The sequence below is a fragment of the Asterias amurensis genome, chromosome 16, assembly GCF_032118995.1.
Source record: "Asterias amurensis chromosome 16, ASM3211899v1".
Lineage (NCBI taxonomy): Eukaryota > Metazoa > Echinodermata > Asteroidea > Forcipulatida > Asteriidae > Asterias > Asterias amurensis.
The window spans coordinates 15466252-15485970 of NC_092663.1; the positions used below are offsets into that span (position 1 = coordinate 15466252).

The following is a 19719-nucleotide window of genomic DNA, read 5'->3' on the forward strand; positions in this document are numbered from 1 at the left end:
GTAAGAAAGATGTGGTACGATGAAGATGTTCGGCAAAGGAAGGACTGCGGGGCAGGGGCGGGTGGAAGCAGGCACCGGTGCCCATGTCTCGGAGAGAGGGAGGTTATTATTAACGGCACTGGACACTATTGCTAATCACTCGTAAAAAAGTTATATTTTTTTAGCATAAAAACTTACTTGGTACGAGCAATTGAGTTTGATATTGTGAGGAACGGCTCCCTCTGAATAACGCAGTTTTTGAGAATGAGGTAATTTCTCTCTCAAATAGTAAAAGACTTCAGCTGAAGTCATTTATTATGCATCGGAAAGGTTTTTTTTTTTTTTCATTATTGCAACTTCGATGACCAATATTGAGCTAAAATTTGCACATGTTTTGTTTTTATTTTATGCATGTTGGGATTTCACAAAGTGAGAATACTAGTTTTGAAAATTACCAAACGTGTCAAGTCTAGATGAGGAAAGTTATTCGCATTCTTAAAGACATTGGCACTTTTGGTAATTGTCAAAGACCAGTACTCTCACTTGATGTATCTCAACATATACACAAAAATTAGTAACAAACCTGTGAAAATTTGAACTCAATTGGTTGTTGAAGTTGTGAGATAATAAAGGAAGAAAAAACACCGTTGTCATACGAAGTTGTATGCTTTCAGATGCTTGATTTCGGGACCTCAAAAATTTAATTATGAGGTCTCGAAGTAAAAAAAAATGCGTGGAAAATTACTATATACTATCAACAGCTCCCCCATTACTCGTTACCGACAAAAGTTTTATGCTAATAATTATTTCGAGTAACTAACTACCAATAGTGTCCACTGCCTTTAAGCACTATAATTTGTTTTCAGTTATAATAACAAGGCCATCCAGGCAGAAAATATTCCCACGATTACAATACCACGAACCTTAACAATACACTGTCGTCCCACTTCCACAAAGCACCCATGCTTTTGTAGTACGCACCATGGATTGGGGGGAATTATAACAAACGAACATTTTAAACAATACAATTACCTTAGGCTATGGTTATTTTTTTATGATGGTTTTAACATGGTTCCCTTCTCGTGTATTTGTTGTGTAACCTTTCGAAATAAAAAAAATGTTTCAACCATTTTGAAACCAAAAGACGTTCATTGTGTTTTTCTTTTTTCTGAAGTGATGAGAGTACTTTTTAAATCCCACGGCATGCTGGAAACTTCCACATCCATTTTCCTCCACGGGTCTGCAGTATCCAAGTCATGTTCAACATGTTTGTTATTGTTCACAAACGAATAAATTAATAATTGTGACTCGGAAACAATTCTTATGGTTCTCTGATTCTTCTCCGATAGTTTAAAAGAAAACAACTCTGGAAAGAGAGGTTTTGAAAATTGCTTTAAAGGAACACGTTGCCTTGGATCGGTCGAGTTGGTCTTTGAAAAGCGTTTGTAACCGTTTTTTATAAAATGCATATGGGTAGAAAGATGTTGTAAAAGTAGAATACAATGATCCACACAAACATGCCTCGAAATTGCGTGGTTTTCCTTTTACCTTGTCGACTAACACGTCGGCCATTTATGGGGGTCAAAATTTTGACTCCCATAAATGGCCGACCATGTTAGTTCGCACAGTAGAAGGAAAACCACGCAATTTCGAGGCAAACTTGTGTGGATCATTGAATTCTACTTTTAAAACATCTTTCCAACCATATGCATGTTATAAAAAACGGTTACAAACACTTTTGTTTTGACCAACTCGTCCAATCCAAGGCAACGTGTTCCTTTAAAACAAAAATTAAAAAAAAAACAAGCTGGAAAAAAAACTGCGACTGCATTAAAAGGTGAATAAACATTCTGTTTGGGGCTATGTGGCCTTGATGCAAACCCACCCAGAATCGTCCGAGTCGGCCATAGGTGTCTGACAGTGTCAACTTGACGAATTAATTGAACACGTGGTTAGAAAAATAATAGTAGATATAACGATCCACACAAACATGCTTCGAAATTGCACGATTTTCCTTTTACGTTGCGAAGAAACGCGGTCAGCCATTTTATGGAGTCAAAATTCCACAAAATGGCTGACCATGTTAATTTTGTTCGAGGCATGTTTGTGTGGATCATCATATTCTACTTTTAAATTACTTATCTAAACGTTTGCGTTTCATAACAAAGGCTTCAAACGCTTTTCAAAGACCAACTCAACCGACCCAAGGCAAGGTGTTCCTTTAATCATCGTAAAAAGTACAGAACCCCCCACATACACCGAGCGGGACAGTGGAGTTGTGACACACAAAAACACGTATTTGTGGAGCACATCTCGAAAATGTGCGGGCTCGTTTTGGTGTACATTTTTAAAACAATTTTGGAGCTAAAAATCGCTCGTAAAGCGACACTTTAAAAATTACAATTAAATACATCAATCATCGTTAAAACATTCCACACAAAAAAATGATCTTATAGTACTCAGCTTACCAGCAAACAATTATACGAATAATTTACGTTTTTAATGTTTGCATTTATACCTTAGGCCCTTTTGTAAGCAGTTTGCAACAGCTAATTATATTTTCTCAAAAGTCAAGCCATATGTGTTTAAATTAATTTCCCATTACTTCGAAGGTCAAGAGGGGAAACAGCTTCTTTAAAATATTCTTTTGTATTACCCAAACGGGCATTTTTTGACGGCCTACTTCGCAAACAAAAAAAAACAGTTCATCTCTAAATGCCCGAAATATTCATACCAAATTTCACCGAAAATGTTAAGCCATTGAAAATCGGAAAGGACGATTTGTGGATGCAATATCAATACAATCGGTTTACCAAAAACCATTTCTGTAATGTTCTTTGAGTGTGTGGCTTCCAGGTTCTGCGAGTCCCTCAAAAGTAAGAGAATCTCGCCTACCAGGTAAATGGTACGGCCCCCTGCACTTCATGGCACGTGCCAAGCTCGGCACGCGCGACATTCAAATCCAGTGCATAATTTCAACTCATTATAACAAGAGACGATATCTTTTTTTCGAGTAGTGCTATTCGCATATGGATATCACATGCCTCATGAATTATTCATTTATGTTATCTTCACCGGTATGGTTCAGATAGCTCCATAAATTGGTACAATCCACTCCGTATCCTCGTCCCCATCACCAATTTTATACAATTTTCTTTCGCTTTTTTAGAACAGATCTGCAAAGATCTGTAACTTACCGATCTATTGCTACTGAAGTTGTAGGTAGCCCTATGCTTTGGGGGCAAGGTAGACTTGATTCAAGTCCCATTCTGTGAGAGGTCCCTAGACTATCACCCCCAACTTACTATGAAACAACCCTTAATAGCATATACAGTGTGACAATGACCTCCTACTCGTCCACTGTAAAAAAAAAAAAGGGTAAAAAAATGCCCAACTTTTTACCCAATTAAGGGCGAATAGTGAACTCCTCCAACTTTTGGGCAAAATATTACCCATCAAAGTTGGGCACTCTGATTGCCAAATAATTGGGTAATATTTCCTCATCAATATAGTTGGGTATATTTTGGTAACCAACAGTTGGGTAATTTTTGTGTTTACCCATTTTCTGGGTATTTAATACATTATCAATAACCCACTTATTGGGCGATGATTTTATTAATGATTTTAACCTTTTTCGGTGTTATCCAACAAATGGTGAAGATATTTAACCCTTTACTTTACAGTTTCTTCTGTGATACGTCATACAACCAGGCATAGACAATATCTTTTCCACGATTGCAAACGGTGGTGAGCTGTGACCTTCCAAGGCCTTGGCATCTCTCTCAAAATCGTGAGGGTGCTTAGTGGTTTGTAGATGCCTTGGAAGGTTAGTTTTTAACTAAATAAACGTTGTTTCCTGTTTAGTTGTTGTACATAGTCGTGACAGTTGCAGCGCAAGCACACGCATACATGCCACAACCAGCGTTGCACATAATGGCATGATAAAACTGAAACTAAAAACTGAAACTAATTCAACAGTAGTGTCACTTTGTTGCTCCCTCTGCAACTGTCACGACTATGTACGACTGAATAGAAAACACAACTTCATATTTAGTTAAAAACTAACCTTCAAATTGGATCTATATCTACTGGATATCCGCTCGTCACAGCCACTCCTTCACTCGCCATGTTGGAAAATATCGTTATGTTTTTTATACCATGCCCAACTTTTGAGCAACTCTTTGATCGTAGTACGCATGATTGGATGATTTTGACCAACTAATGTGCATCATTTCAACCAACAATCGAAATTAATTCAAATTACCAAAAAAGTTGCCCAATAAATAAGCAAAAGTGTAACCAACAGTTATGATAAATTCAGATTACGAATTATTTGCCCCAACTTTTGTTCCGCCTTTTAAACAAAAAATTGGCAAACAAAATGTTTGCCCAACAACACCAATTATTGGTTTTGTTGGGCAATTATCGACCAATAATTGTTGAAGTTACTTTGTCCAACAAATGATTTGACCAACGTTTTTACCGCTCTCTTAGATCAGAGTGTCTACACTAGTGGATAGACTGTTCACTACTCCTTGTAATCTGTTGCTTTTATTTGGTTCTTTAGCCGTGGTTTCACAGGTCATTAACCACCCTTTTCTTGTATTATGTAATATGGGGGTACTAGTACAGTAGTAGGGTGTAAGAGTGGAGTGTGGAAATGTGTGTTTTTGAAAGGGGACAGAAGCCTTGTGACTGTCGACTGAGAAGCCGGTCAGCATTTTGTATTGCTGCGTGATGTGGGTTTGATTTTGCCCAAGTTTTGTGCCGGTTTTGCTTCTGCGATCGTCTACGGATGAGAAACCGTAAGTTGATTTATTTCATTGTGGTATTTCATTAGGAAAAGTTTCCGTATGGCGCCACCACTTTTTCATTCGAAATAAAATAATATAGTATCTAATTTACCTGATTGATATATCCCTTTTTGTAAAAATGAGTGAAAAAGTGGTGGCGCCATACGGAAAGTTATCCTTTCATTAATTTATAATATATTATTGTGCTTTGTTGTGGGACCGAGGTTTTGGTTAAGCCTTGTATGTAACCAACAATTAACGGGTCTGCCGAGCCAATACTTTTATTATTGTTTTTTGGTTATAACAAGAACAAAGACAAGTGCATTTCCTTTTTATTGTGTGACCAATTGTGTTGTTAAATCCTTGTGTTATTAATTAATACTTGGCCGTAACAAATACTACGGGGTCCAACATCAGTAATGTAGCCTTGATTTATGGTGGTTGTGAGGGATGAAACAGAATTGATCATGTATATGTTTATTATTTTGCATTGTTTATTTATTAAATTTATTTAATTGTACTTACAATTATACCGTGTGAGTTTTTCTGTCGTCACTTTGGGTAGGCAAACAGCCCGTAAAATTTATTGTTGCTGCGCGTTTAGGACGGCTTGTGACATACAGTACAGTGCGCGCTCGCCGTCCAAATGTGGTCCCGAGAATGCGGAACAGGTTTTGGAATGCAGAGCATCAACAGTATAGTTTCCTGGGGATGGCACGGGATTGTACGGAAGCCCATTAGCGCCACATATGAATATCCGTTATTACGGGTTAGCAATCCGTTATTACGGATTAGCAATCCGTTATTACGGATTAGCAATCCGTTATTCGACAACGAATTCAATTCAAAATTCTACTTATTGCATTTAAATCTCAGTTCGGCTTGACTCCGTCTTATATTTCAAATCTCCTTGTACCTTATGCCCCCTCTCGCACTCTTCGTTCTTCTGCTAAGTCCCTTTTAACTATTCCTAGGACTTCCTCATCATATGGCGATCGTGCCTTTTCCACTTGTGCTCCCAAACTTTGGAACGCTCTACCTAACAACATCAGGCGCTGTAGTTCACTTCCATTGTTTAAAAACATGCTTAAGACTCATTTATTTAAATCCTCTTACACTTAGCTCATTACATGTCTTGACAGTAGATTATTCATTGTATAATTTTGTATTATGTTCTATGTTTCTTTTTTGTTGTATGTATTGTTTTTTTGTTCTGCGCCTCGGAATAGGGTCTTGTACACTAGATAGATGGCGCATTATAAATGTATTATTATTATTATTATTATTACTACTGCTGCTGCTGCTGCTGCTGCTGCTGCTGCTGCTGCTGCTGCTGCTGCTGCTGCTGCTGCTGCTGCTGCTGCTGCTGCTGCTGCTGCTGCTGCTGCTGCTGCTGCTGCTGCTGCTGCTGCTGCTGCTGCTGCTGCTGCTGCTGCTGCTGCTGCTGCTGCTGCTACGGATTAGCAATCCGTTGTTACGGATTAGCAATCCGTTGTTACGGATTAGCAATCCGTTGTTACGGATTAGCAATCCGTTGTTACGGATTAGCAATCCGTTGTTAAGGATTTGAAATCCGTTGTTATTATACGGATCACCGCAATCCGTTATTATACGGATCACCGCAATCCGTTATTACGGATTCGCAATGTGGACAGGGAACTGTCCGCCGTCTTTTTAGGAATCTTAGATCCCGACGGAGTTAAGTGTAAGGAAGATGCTTCAGAGGTCTTCGTTTTTATAACTGTCATAAGAACAATGATTAGAAGACAGTTGTAGTTCCATTAATTCTGAGTGACCCAATGACTTACTAAGTCCCCAGAGTGACATAATTAAAAGGATAAAAATCAAAATTAACATCACTTGGTTGGCAAAATTGACATTGATCATATCTGAGTAGTTTTAATAAAATACATCAAGTCGAGTCTCCACCGTGAAGCATTTTTTGTCATGATATATCTACATGTATCCATGCATGTACCCTTCATATTTCTGAAAACGCTCGTTATTTGCTTAACAGAAAAACTATGATTTCAAGTCCAATAAATCATGATGAAAACATGAACAGTTGTTTTATTATTGTTGAACATTTAACATTTAACATGTAACGTTGCAGAAATCGGTCCCTAAAAACAGTACACATTGCCCTGGATTTGGCGAATGTTATGAAGTAAATTTAAATGGTTGGAAAGATGTTTTTAAAGTATAATGTAATGACCGCACACAATGCCATTTGTGTGATTTTCTCTATACTACGTGAAGTAAAACTGTTCGTCATTTTGGTGGTGTCAAATCTTTGACTCCACAAAATGGCGGACGCCAATCGATAGCTCTCGTCAATCAAACCACTGCACTCTAGGCTGAGTAACCAGCAAATAGCGCCCTCGGGGGATCCTCGAGGGAATCCGTAATTTCGGATTACAAATCCGTAATAACGGATTGCTAATCCGTAATAACAGATTGTGAATCCGTAATAACGGATTACTAATCCGTAATAACGGATTGCTAATTCGTAATAACGGATTGTTAATCCGTAATAACAGATTGTGAATCCGTAATAACGGATTACTAATCCGTAATAACGGATTACTAATCCCGGGCCCTTCATCGGGCCCGCACCCCGAGCCGTAAAGGCTTCTCACACGCATGCTCCATCGTTGACAGATTTGCGCCTCCCCCTTGAAAGAGTGGAAGGGACGTGTACCCCACCCCACCCCACCCCATTTTCGAAGGGTGGGGGACACAGTATCAATGTGTCGTTTGACCACCTTTATTATGAAGCTCATTGTTCTGTTTCGTTTGCCATTTGGCCGCTAAATGGCCTAAAGATTGCACCACAGAGCATCTAAAAATACAAAATTTTCCCGGGCCCTTCAGCGGGCCCGGACCCATGCCGTAAAGGTTTTACACTCACGTGCTCACTATTTGACAGTATTTTCCCCTAAAACTTGGTTCATAGATCCGCACTTGAAGATGCTGTCAACCCAAAAGGTTTTACTGCTGCTCAAATTTTACAGATGTTCTGTTCCGTTCTGTATGCCTCTTATTGGCCTAAGATTGCACCACAGAGCATCTAGAATGCAAAATTTTCCCGGACCCTTAAGCGGGCCGGCACCCATGCCATAAAGTTTTCCCACTTGTGAGCTCACTCTTCGACAGGTTTACCCCCTAAAACTTGGTTCATAGGTCCGCACTTGAAGATGCTGTCAACCCAAAAGGTTCTATACTGCTGCTCACATTTTACAGATGTTCTGTTCCGTTCTGTATGCCTCTTATTGGCCTAAGATTGCACCACTGAGCATCTAGAATGCAACATTTTCCCGGACCCTTAAGCGGGCCGGCACCCATGCCATAAAGTTTTCGCACTCGTGAGCTCACTCTTCGACAGGTTTACCCCCTAAAACTTGGGACATAGGTCCGCACTTGAAGATGCTGTCAACCCAAAAGGTTCTATACTGCTGCTCACATTTTTACAGATGTTCTGTTCCGTTCTGTATGCCTCTTATTGGCCTAAGACTGCACCACAGAGCATCTAGAATGCACAATTTTCCCGGGCCCTTAAGCGGGCCCGGACCCATGCCGTAAAGATTTCGCACCCCTGAGCTCACTCTTCGACAGATTTTCCCTCTAAAACTTGGTTCATAGGTCCGCACTTGAAGACGCTGTCAACCCAAAAGGTTCTACTGCTGCTCACATTTTACAGATGTTCTGTTCCATTCTGACAGATTTGCCCCATAAAACTTGTGTCTTAGGTCTGGTGATGATAGTGATGAAACGCCGTCTGAGCATTAGAATGCAGAAACAATATGGATATAACGAAGCTATAATTGAGTGGCTTTTTAGGTACAATTTAAACCATGATAGCAAGAATAGGTGCATCGTAGCTTGAAATAGGCATTAAATTCCAACATCCGAGAGGGGGGAACATCACCCCTCAGATTCACTAGATTGCACCAGAGAGCATCTAAGGGCTAAAAAAAATACGGGGACCTAATGACCCCACGCCGTAAATGTTATGTCCCCCCCCCCCACACTTCAAGACGGATGGACGCCCCTGGGAACTGGCAGTAAATCAAAAGTACTTTCATCTCTTCATAAAACGAAAACCACAACGAACGCCATCCGGTATAACAATTTTATTAATATTTCAATCATTCATTTTAAATTAAAATCACACCCCTTTGTTCCTTTGCAAGTTACTTTTAATATGAAAAGGCCACTTCGTATACTTAATTAATCATTACTTCCAATAATGGTGTTATTGTTCATAATATTGGTAAATAATTTGCCCCAAACTCGTGCATAGTTAACTTCCTTACAAACTCGAGGCATCTGATTATACGATGGAAGTGAGTCTATTTACTTACAATGTCATGCAATAAAGGGGCACTGTTGTCGTGGTATAGTCTGCTTGCAATGTGGCCAGACATGAAAACACGCATATCAGCAATAGACCCTTCCCATGAAATATGTAAATTGCACAAAGCGCGTGCGCACTAACGTTTTGGTTGGCAAAATGAGGGAACATCGCGCTGTTTTGTACACGGCTAATGGGTGCGTGACGCAGACGCGGTGGCGCATCTGCTTAGTGCACAACTCTATGGCGTTTGCCAACCAACAGGGTCTGTACGCATGCGTGAATGTAATAAGCATATTTCATGGGAAGGGTCCATTACACTAACATCTCATTAGCACCGTCATTATCATTGCGTGCGTGTACTACAGTTAGGGGCCTACGTAAGGCCGTGTCCGAGTTGGCGACTTTGGCTACAGCTACGGCTAGTTAAGCGCGTCTGTCAGTGTTGAAGAATGGCAGACGCGCGCACCCTAGCCGTAGCTGTAGCCGAAGTCGCCAATTCGGACACGGCCTTACTGTGTAAACAAGCGCAGAATGTTTCTGTCTGGCCGCAGACTCGCTGCACGACGACACAGTGCTCCTTTAATTATTAATTTACCATAATCAGATTTAGCTACGGACGCTCAACTGGACCCCAAAATGACATAGAATTTTCATTTAAATGAGGATAGCTACAAATGGTCTGATCCCAGTTCTACAATGCAAATCATTTCAACAAAACCTCGGCTGGAGCTGAAAATACAGTGTTTCTTTTTTACCTTAGAATAATAAAACAACTATAAAATCAAAACATATAGAAAAATATTCTCAGCGTATTGTACCAGTTTCATCTTTTTGATTTAACCACATATTTACAGGATAAGATCAGATAGAATCAACATTTCTAAAAAGATTTGATTAACTTGTTTTAAAAGATAAATAAAATGTAAGAGTGGAAAGAAACTTTGGCAAGGCTAACTTTAATATAATGCTTCCTACAATTTAGCTGCTCTGATTAATTTATTATTTTATTATTTCATTTATAAAAAACGAATTAGTGGCTACTCAAAAAGAGGATAAACACAATTGACCTTTCTCTTCAGACACTCCATTCAAAAAGTGAAACAAAATCCCCCCAGCCCCCACCCCCCATCCCAACCCACCCCTGACCACCTTAGTAAACAACTCTTAGGAAGCTTTGGTGAAGCTTGCCAGCTGACATAGTCAGGTCCGTACTACCTGTTGACAGACAAGCTGGTTTCCTGCGGTTTTCTCTTCTTCCAGCAGTACATGTGTATGGTGTGCATAGTATGGGGAAGTCCCCAGAACCTTGGACCAGTGTTACTTGATATATGGATGTGGACGAGAACGCCCGATAACGTAGGCCACTCAAATTCGCCATTATGTTTCTCAAACGTATAATGAAGGAAGTCATGAAAGGAAGGCTTTCTACTCCATTCACGAGAGGAGTAATTAACAAAAAACGCTAATTGTGCCACAAAAAAACATGGCTAACTCACTTAAGACAGGTTTAACCACCAAATAAAGCTAAAAAATAGGCTTGAAGGCACTGGACACTTTTGGTAATATTGTCACGGACCAGTGTTCTCACTTGTATCCCAACATGTGCATACAAAACCTGTGCATACAAAACCTGTGCATACAAAACCTGTGAAAATTTGGGCTCATTATTGGCCTTCGAATTTGCAAGGAAATAATGGAAGAAAAAAAACCTTTATTGCAATACTTTGTGTGTTTTCATAAATGATCCTATTATGATGTTTATTATTTTCAGATGCGTAATAAAATGCTTCAGCTGAAATTTCATTATTTAGACAGAAAAGCTATCCCTTTTCTCAAAGACTATGTTACTTCAGAGGGAGTTGTTTTTCACAGGGTTTTATACTATCAACAGCTCTCCGTTGCTCGTTACCAACTAAGCTTTTTTATGCTAACAATTTTTTTAAGTAATTACCAATAGTGTCCAGTGCCTTTGAAGATCTTCTAATGGCCTTGTGCAGACGTTGATCCTCTCGCCACAATTTCTCTCATCTTGTCCATCTGTTTAACAACAGTCCACCCCGAAAGACTTCCTCTCTATCCATGACATGGGCACCGGTCCCTCCTTCCACCCGCCCCTGCTCCGCAGTCCTTCTTTGGTTGGACATCCTCTAGCCTCCTCCCGGTTTAACTGCATCTCCTCCTCGTCCTCACGGAGCTCTTTGACCATGATCACCCCGCCACGGCTTGACCGCTCGTCCGCACTATTTCCCGGTGACCTGCGTTATGACAATTGCAGCAACAATTCCACCAACAATCAGCAGAAGAATTACACCAACAACAACCTTCTTTTTAGTTTCCATCTATTTGGTAAACAAAAGAGCACAAATTACTCGGGAGAAATATATAACATAATGAACAAGTAAATAAATTAGAAACTGGAAAAACCATCGTAATTACAGATTCATAATTTTATTGAACCATGAATGAAATTACACTTCTCTCACTGCATACAACAAGAATACTATAAAACTAGAGCTAAATTGCATTTGTGCACAAATGCAGAGCTGTTTCGTCAAAAAAAAATTCAAATTTCTCAACTGAGTTTTAAATTTGTTGGGTATTCAAAGCAATTTTGCCCAATGTGGCATAAATAAAAAATAATTTGGATTATACCATATTCAGATAGCAATTTATGTGTTAAAGGTGCAAAAATGAAAAAAATCATAAAAAATCATGTGATGACGTCATCATGACGTCCTTTAATATTTCATAAGAACTTGTCAATATCCAACAACCTACCCAGTTTCAACATGATCGCATAATTACTTAGGGAGTTATATTAGTTCAAAAAGTGCACCTTTAAGGCCGCGTCACGTGACCCCCGATGACGTCATTGATCTGAAACTTCACACATATGATGGCTGCCTGACAGTTAACGTGTGTGTAAAATTTAAAGTGATTACAAAAAACTTCACCACAGACATCTTCAAAAAGTCCATTTTGAAGAGTTTTCATCCTGCCGCTAGAGGGCGCTGTTGCAATTTGTGACGTCATCAAAAAAAATTTGAACTGCCCACCCTTGCTAGACACTTACGTCCTGAAAAGCAACTTCATAACTTTTACCACTTTTGAGTTACAGGGCACTTCCGTTTTTGGCCCATTACGACCGGAAGTAGAGGTCATGTGAGGTCACGCACACAAAACAAAATAAAGACCTATATTATCCCTACCTAATCCCGCAAACAAAAACCTACGGTCTCTTTTGGCTGATTTGATATAGATTTTCAAACATTTAACAAAAAACACCTTTAAGATGACGTCACGTGACCGCTGATGACGTCATCATGACATCATTGCTTTAGGATCATCATTGTATCATTACCTTCCATCCCTGAAAGTGTCATTGCAATTGCTCTTTAGGAACTATGCAAAAAATTGCGAGTACTGAAACAGACAAATAAAAAAAATAAAAACTAGAGCTAAATTGCATTTGTGCACAAATGCAGAGCTGTTTCGTCAATAAAATTTTCAAATTTCTCAACTGAGTTTTAAATTTGTTGGGTATTCAAAGCAAATTGCCCAATGTGGCATAAATAAAAAAAATTATTTGGATTATACCATGTTCAGATAGCATTTTATGACTTAAAGGTGCAAAAATGAAAAAAATCATAAAAAATCACGTGATGACGTCATCATGACGTCATGTCAGATTTTAAAAGGACTTGTCAATATCCAACAACCTACCAAGTTTCAACATGATCGCATAATTACTTAGGGAGTTATATTAGTTCAAAAAGTGCACCTTTAAGGCCGCGTCACGTGACCCCGATGACGTCATTGATCTGAAACTTCACACACATGATGCCTACCTGACCGTTAGCGTGTATGTAAAATTTAAAGTGATTACAAAAAACTTCACCACAGACATATTCAAAAAGTCCATTTTGAAGCGTTTTCAACCTGCCGCTAGAGGGCGCTGTTGCAATTTGTGACGTCATCAATTTTTTTTTTGAACTGCCCACCCTTGCTAGACACTTACGTCCTTGTAAAGCAACTTCATAACTTTTATCACTTTTGAGTTACAGGGCACTTCCGTTTTTGGCCCGTTACCACCGGAAGTAGAGGTCATGTGAGATCACGCACACAAAATAAAATGAAGACCTAATTTATCCCTACCCAATCCCGCAAACAGAAACCACGGTCTCTTTTGGCTGATTTGATATAGATTTTCAAACATTTAACATAAAACACCTTTAAGATGACGTCACGTGACCGCTGATGACGTCATCATGACATCATTGCTTTAGGATCATCATTGCACCATAACCTTCGATCCCTGAAAGTTTCATTGTAATTGCTCTTTGGGAACTATGCAAACAATTGTGTGTACTGAAACAGACAAATAAAAAAAAAATAACTAGAGCTAAATTGCATTTGTGCACAAATGCAGAGCTGTTTCGTCAATAAAAATTTCAAATTTCTCAACTGAGTTTCAAATTTGTTGGGTATTCAAAGCAATTTGCCAAATGTGGCATAAATAAAAAAATAATTTGTATTATACTCCATGTTCAGATAGCAATTTATGTGTTAAAGGTGTAAAAATTGAAAAAATCATAAAAAATCATGTGATAAAGTCATCATGACGTCATTTCACATTTCATAAGAACTTGTCAATATCCAACAACCTATCAAGTTTCAACATGATCGCATAATTACTTAGGGAGTTATATTAGTTCAAAAAGTGCACCTTTAAGGCCGCGTCACGTGACTCCCGATAACGTCATTGATCTAAAACTTCACACACATGATGCCTGCCTGACCGTTGGCGCGTGTGTAAAATTTAAAGTGATTACAAAAAACTTCACCACAGACATATTCAAAAAGTCCATTTTGAAGAGTTTTCAACCTGCCGCTAGAGGGCGCTGTTGCAATTTGTGACGTCATCAATACTTTTTTTGAACTGCCCACCCTTGCTAGACACCTCTGCCTTGTAAAGCAACTTCATAACTTTTACCACTTTTGAGTTACAGGGCACTTCCGTTTTTGGCCCGTTACGACCGGAAGTAGAGGTCATGTGAGGTCACGCACACAAAATAAAATGAAGACCTAATTTATCCCTACCCAATCCCGCAAACAGAAACCTACGGTCTCTTTTGGCTGATTTGATATAGATTTTCAAACATTTAACATAAAACACCTTTAAGATGACGTCACGTGACCGCTGATGACGTCATCATGACATCAATGCTTTAGGATCATCATTGCACCATAACCTTCGATCCCTGAAAGTTTCATTGCAATTGCTCTTTGGGAACTATGCAAAAAATTGTGTGTACTGAAACAGACAAATAAAAAAAAAATAATAACAAAAACAAGAGCTGTTTCGCTGCGCTTCGCTACGAAACAGCTAATAAAAAAAACTTTAACAAAAACAAGAGCTGTTTCGCTGCGCTTCGCTACGAAACAGCTAATAATAAAAAAAACTTTAACAAAAACAAGAGCTGTTTCGCTGCGCTTCGCTACGAAACAGCTAAAAAAAACTTTAACAAAAACAAGAGCTGTTTCGCTGCGCTTTGCTACGAAACAGCTAATAATGCAATTATTGTTTCCAACACATCCAAAACATACACATGAGTTTCCTCACTGTTCCTATACGTACTGTAAATTAAACTTTAACCTTAATTTTTAATTCAATGACAAAACCGAAATCAATCGACAAGCATGAAGCATTCAATTAACTTACCTTTATTTGTAGCTTGCTGCAAAGATGGATGACGGATATCCTGACCTCCTAGTGTGTTATTTTCACTTACTACAGATGAACTACCAAGATAGAAACCGCGACTGATATTCCGAATTTGTTTTTCTGAATCAAAACAATCCTTAGGATGAAAATAATCTCAGTCGCAGTGCAGATTACAAAAAAAAGGTAGCCTTTATGACTATATCTACCGATCTACGTATTCTTTCATCCGGATTGTGAGTTTGACCGTACCATTAACTGGTAGGTGAGATTATCTGTATTTTTGAGGGACTCAAAGTCACGGTTCCCCGTATGCACGACGTACACCCCCCCCCCCCCCCCCCCCCTCAAAAATACAGATAATCTCACCTACCAGTTAATGGTACGGTCAAAGCCACAAACTCACACTTCCAAATGTAGAAGACTTACTAAGCGCACACCCAGATAATGGTACGGTCAAAGTCACAAACTCACACGGGGAACCGCGTACATCGGTAGATGTTAGTTTACCGATTTGTGACAACCCGAGGTTTATTCTTATTCTTATTCTTTATTTGGCCAATAAACAAATACAAATACAAGCAGACAGTATGTCAAATAGATAATTATAAGTACATGTACAAAAGTAAATACAAAGCAAGAAAAACAATAAGGGCACAGGAAATTATAAAACAACCCTAATGTGATGGCCAGGATCAACAAAAGTATAATTAAACACTGTAGCTCGAAAGCCTGTTAATCCAGTCACATAGGGAAGCAAACACACTATATAAAATACTCTCTTTGGAAAATAATAATAAATAGAAATAAATATTAATATAAATAATCTGTTTACACAAAGTACAAATTAAAATAACAAAACCAAAACCAGAAATTAGACAAGCAAATAGCAAATAAATAAATAAACAAATAAATAGTTAATTAAAACAAATAAATAAAAAGTATTAACAAATGAATGAATAAATAATTAGAAAAGTACATGTAAAAAAGAGATTAAGCAACAAATAATTCAATGAAGGGATGGATTTAACAAAAAATAGGTCAATCAACAAAAAAGTTAATCTTAAAGCAATCACCTTTTCCACTTAAACTCTTACATCAATAAACAGATGATTAAATATGAATAAAGCAATCAAAACAACAAAACAACAAAACATTAACGAAAATTCAATATATGGCTAAACAAATAGGTGAATCAGTAAATGAATAAGTAACAAAAAATAAAATAACACGCAACGGAAATGAGCTCTTTTCCAACATAAATATATCCAAAAAAATAAATAATGGATTAATAAATATAAATAAATAAAAATAAATAGATAAGTATATCAAACAATCAAACAATCAATTAATAAATAAAGTAGTAAATAAATAAATAAATAAATAAATAAATAAATAAATAAATAAATAAATAAATAAATAAATAAATAAATAAATAAATAAATAAATAAATAAATAAATGAATAAACAAATAAAAAACAAAATTTATATAAACAAGATGAAAGGAAAATAAACGGATCTAAAAACAAAACAAAAACAAAACGAACCTAGTAGGTTTGTTGGGATTGAAGGTCATGGTAGTAAATAGATAATTTGTTACAAAAAACATTCAAAGTATCCAGGATAAGTGAGTCTTTTAAGTATGACGGCAAGTTGCTCCATAACCGAGGAAATGAATGAATTGGCGTGTACTTAAGAGCTTGAGTTCTGGCATAGTGATGGTGAAATGTGGTCAAGTCTAAATGGCGGGTGTTGATTATAGTGTTACACTTTATGGCATCACAGTCAATAAGTCCAAACAAAGACTTAATGGTGAAAACAATGATGTGCTGCTGTCTCCTGTAAGGAAGGCTCATCCAGTTGAGTGATTTTAACCGTTCCTCATAAGACATGTCACCTCGCCGTTGCTTCATGCACATTCTGCTTGCCCTACGTTGTACCCCTTCTAACTTCGCTGATAAAGTGGCAGTGTATGGGTACCAGGCTGGTAATCCATACTGTAAGATAGGCAGAACTAGCGATATGTAAAGGCACCGAAGAGCATGTGAAGATGACCCACCAGCAATCTGCCAAATGAAACCAAGATTTTTGTTTGCTTTTGATACAATAGTATTGACATGATCGTTCCAGTTCAACTTGTTGTTAACAGTTATCCCGAGGTATTTATATGATGATACGACACCAAGAGCACTACCTTGGAGTGTGTAAAGAGGAAGATGCTCGTCATTAGGAGTTTTGCAGCGAGACATATGCATCACTTTTGATTTCTCTTTGTTGATCCTCATACCATTTTCTGTGCTCCATTGATTGAGCATAGAAAGGTCAGACTGAAGAGATTGTTCATCAGCTGGAGTTTTGATTGGCCGGTAAATGAGGGTGTCATCAGCAAAAAGAAGAGCGGTTGCAGATAGGTTTTTCGAGATGTCACTTATGAAAAGGTTGAAGAGAAGCGGACCGAGGACACTTCCCTGAGGAACTCCAGATGCTACTGGTGCCCAAGAAGAGACGCTTCCACGGTAGGTAACTCGTTGTTGTCGATTAGTGAGAAAGGACTTCAGCCAGTTCCACATGGGGCCACGAATGTTAAAGTTACGAGCCAGCTTGTTAAGAAGAATGTGGTGAGGCATGAGGTCGAAAGCCTTGCTGAAGTCTAGGAAGATGATGTCAAGTCGAGGTGGATGAGGCTTGTCGAGAATACTTGCCCAGTCATGAGTTGCATTGATGAGTTGGGTAACACATGATTTCTTAGCTGTGAAACCATGCTGCTTCTCATTAACCAGACATAAAGAGTTCACATGGTTATTAATATTTTCTGCTATTGCTCTTTCCAATACCTCGCAAACTACTGATGTTAATGCAACGGGTCGATAGTTACTAACGCAGTTGCGACTGCCGGCCTTGAATACTGGGGTGATTTGTGAGAGTTTCCAAACCTTAGGAACGGAGCCTTTCATAAGAGATAAATTCATCACTCGCAGTAATGGTGGTACAAGTGGGGTCTTTGCAGCTCGATGAATTGATGATGAGATTGTGTCTGGACCAGGTGCCTTGTGAGATGACAATGAAGATAGGGCCTTAGTCAACCATTCAAAGGTAACTGTAAATTCAGGCAGCTCGGGTATTGGCAGGGAACATGACGGAGGGGTCTCTGTGCATGTTACAGCTGGAGAATGGACAGAGGTGAAAAAGTCATTGAAGGTTTGGGTGATTTCATCCGGCTTATGGATGAGTTTACCGGCAGACTGAAAAGCAGCGGGGCAGTTGGACTTTCTTTGATCCCGAACAAAGCACCAGAAGCTTCTCTTGTTGTCGGATGCAGCAAATAAGCGATTGACATAATTCCAATATGAAGATTTTGTCAAGTTCTTCACTTTGTTCCTTACTTGTTTGTAGTTCAGCCAGGCAGATGGAGAGTTTACTCTTTTTGCTTTGGTAAACAGGGTGTGTTTTAATGAGATGAGTTTTTTCAGTTCTGCTGTTATCCAAGGGGATGATTTGCGCTGACGCTTCGATCGTGGGATGCTGTCTCGTACGGCTGCATCTAGGATGTCACTAAATCCTTCCCAAGAGGCATTGGGGTCATCATCATCTAAGAAAGCAGACCATGGTGCAAGATGTAAAAGTTGCTGAAGATGTTCATAGTCAGCTTTCTTGTATTGAAGAAAAGAGCGAACAACATTTGGCTGTGGTGAAACTCGAGCTGCACTAAAAGTGAAACAAACTGCATGATGATCGCTACTGACTGGGTTAGCAAAGGACTTAATATCAGTGAATTTCTCTAGACGATTGGTAAAGATAAGGTCAATCGTGGTTCCAACCAGGGGTGAATTGTTCGAAGGGCGAGTTACATCCTGAACCAACTGTTCGAGACCCATGGAGTCCGTTACTTCTTGAAGACTTACTAAAGAAGTGGATTCGGATTGCCAGTTAATGTTAAAATCGCCGGTGAGAATACAACCTTCAAAATTATGGAGTTCAGGTTGAATAGAATCACATGTGTCTTGTAATTTGTTGAAGAAAGTGACGTCAGAGTTTGGAGGCCGGTAGATGAGTCCAACTAGCCATTTGGAACTTTTGATGGTCAATGACAGCCAGATCATTTCAATGTTTACAGGGTCAAAGTTCTTTAGATGAGTTGGGTGTAGAGAATCATTGATGATAGCCATAATACCACCACCATGACTGTCTCGATCACGCCGAAAAGTCGAATATCCAGGCAAACATGGAGAGATCACGTCAGTGTCATTAGCTGACAACCATGTCTCAGTGATACAGACAATATCAATGGGATGGAGTTCCAGGAATGCTAGTAGGTCGTGCTGTTTACTACGGATGCTTCTGGCATTCAAGAGGATCCCAGATATAGAGTTCTTTGGTAAGTGACTTGAGTTTAAGGTCACTCTGTCTGAAGGCCAAAATGACATGGGTTCAAAAGTGAACCAACTGCATTTATGCACCACAACTTCAAGACAATGGTGCTCGCTGATGCGTGACCCTTGAATGTAACCAAATGTATCATTGGAAAGCACAAGGTTTCAGCTTTAAGATGATGCCATGCTTTCTGATGGTAAACATAATAGTCTGGCCATAAAAAACCTTTAAAGTAGGATTACCTTTTTTTTTGAGACACCCTGTATAGTTGATACACACCAATGCAGTTCTAGCCTTGATCAAGGCTGTTGACGTACTAGAGGACCAGATTTAAAATTTTGAGTCAAACAAATTGCAAAAGTTTGTTTTATTGTAGATTCTTGTTAAGTGGGTAGTTATTGATGACATATCCAAAATGGGACAAGAGTTTCAACCAAGAAATGACCTAATTTGCATATTTAAATTAGGTCGTAATTATCAAACTTTAAGGTCAATTA

The 19719-nt window shown here is 38.7% G+C and overlaps 1 protein-coding gene across 1 annotated transcript in view; it reads left to right on the forward strand.

Annotated features, from left to right (window-relative positions):
• The first annotated feature begins 19207 nt into the window (after positions 1 to 19207).
• LOC139948834 (E3 ubiquitin-protein ligase HECW2-like) overlaps positions 19208 to 19719 on the forward strand; it is a 92760-nt gene continuing 92248 nt past the window's right edge. The window contains exon 1 of the mRNA XM_071947174.1: positions 19208 to 19226. The gene's annotated coding sequence lies outside the window, so the exon portion shown is untranslated. The remainder of the gene's footprint in view (positions 19227 to 19719) is intronic.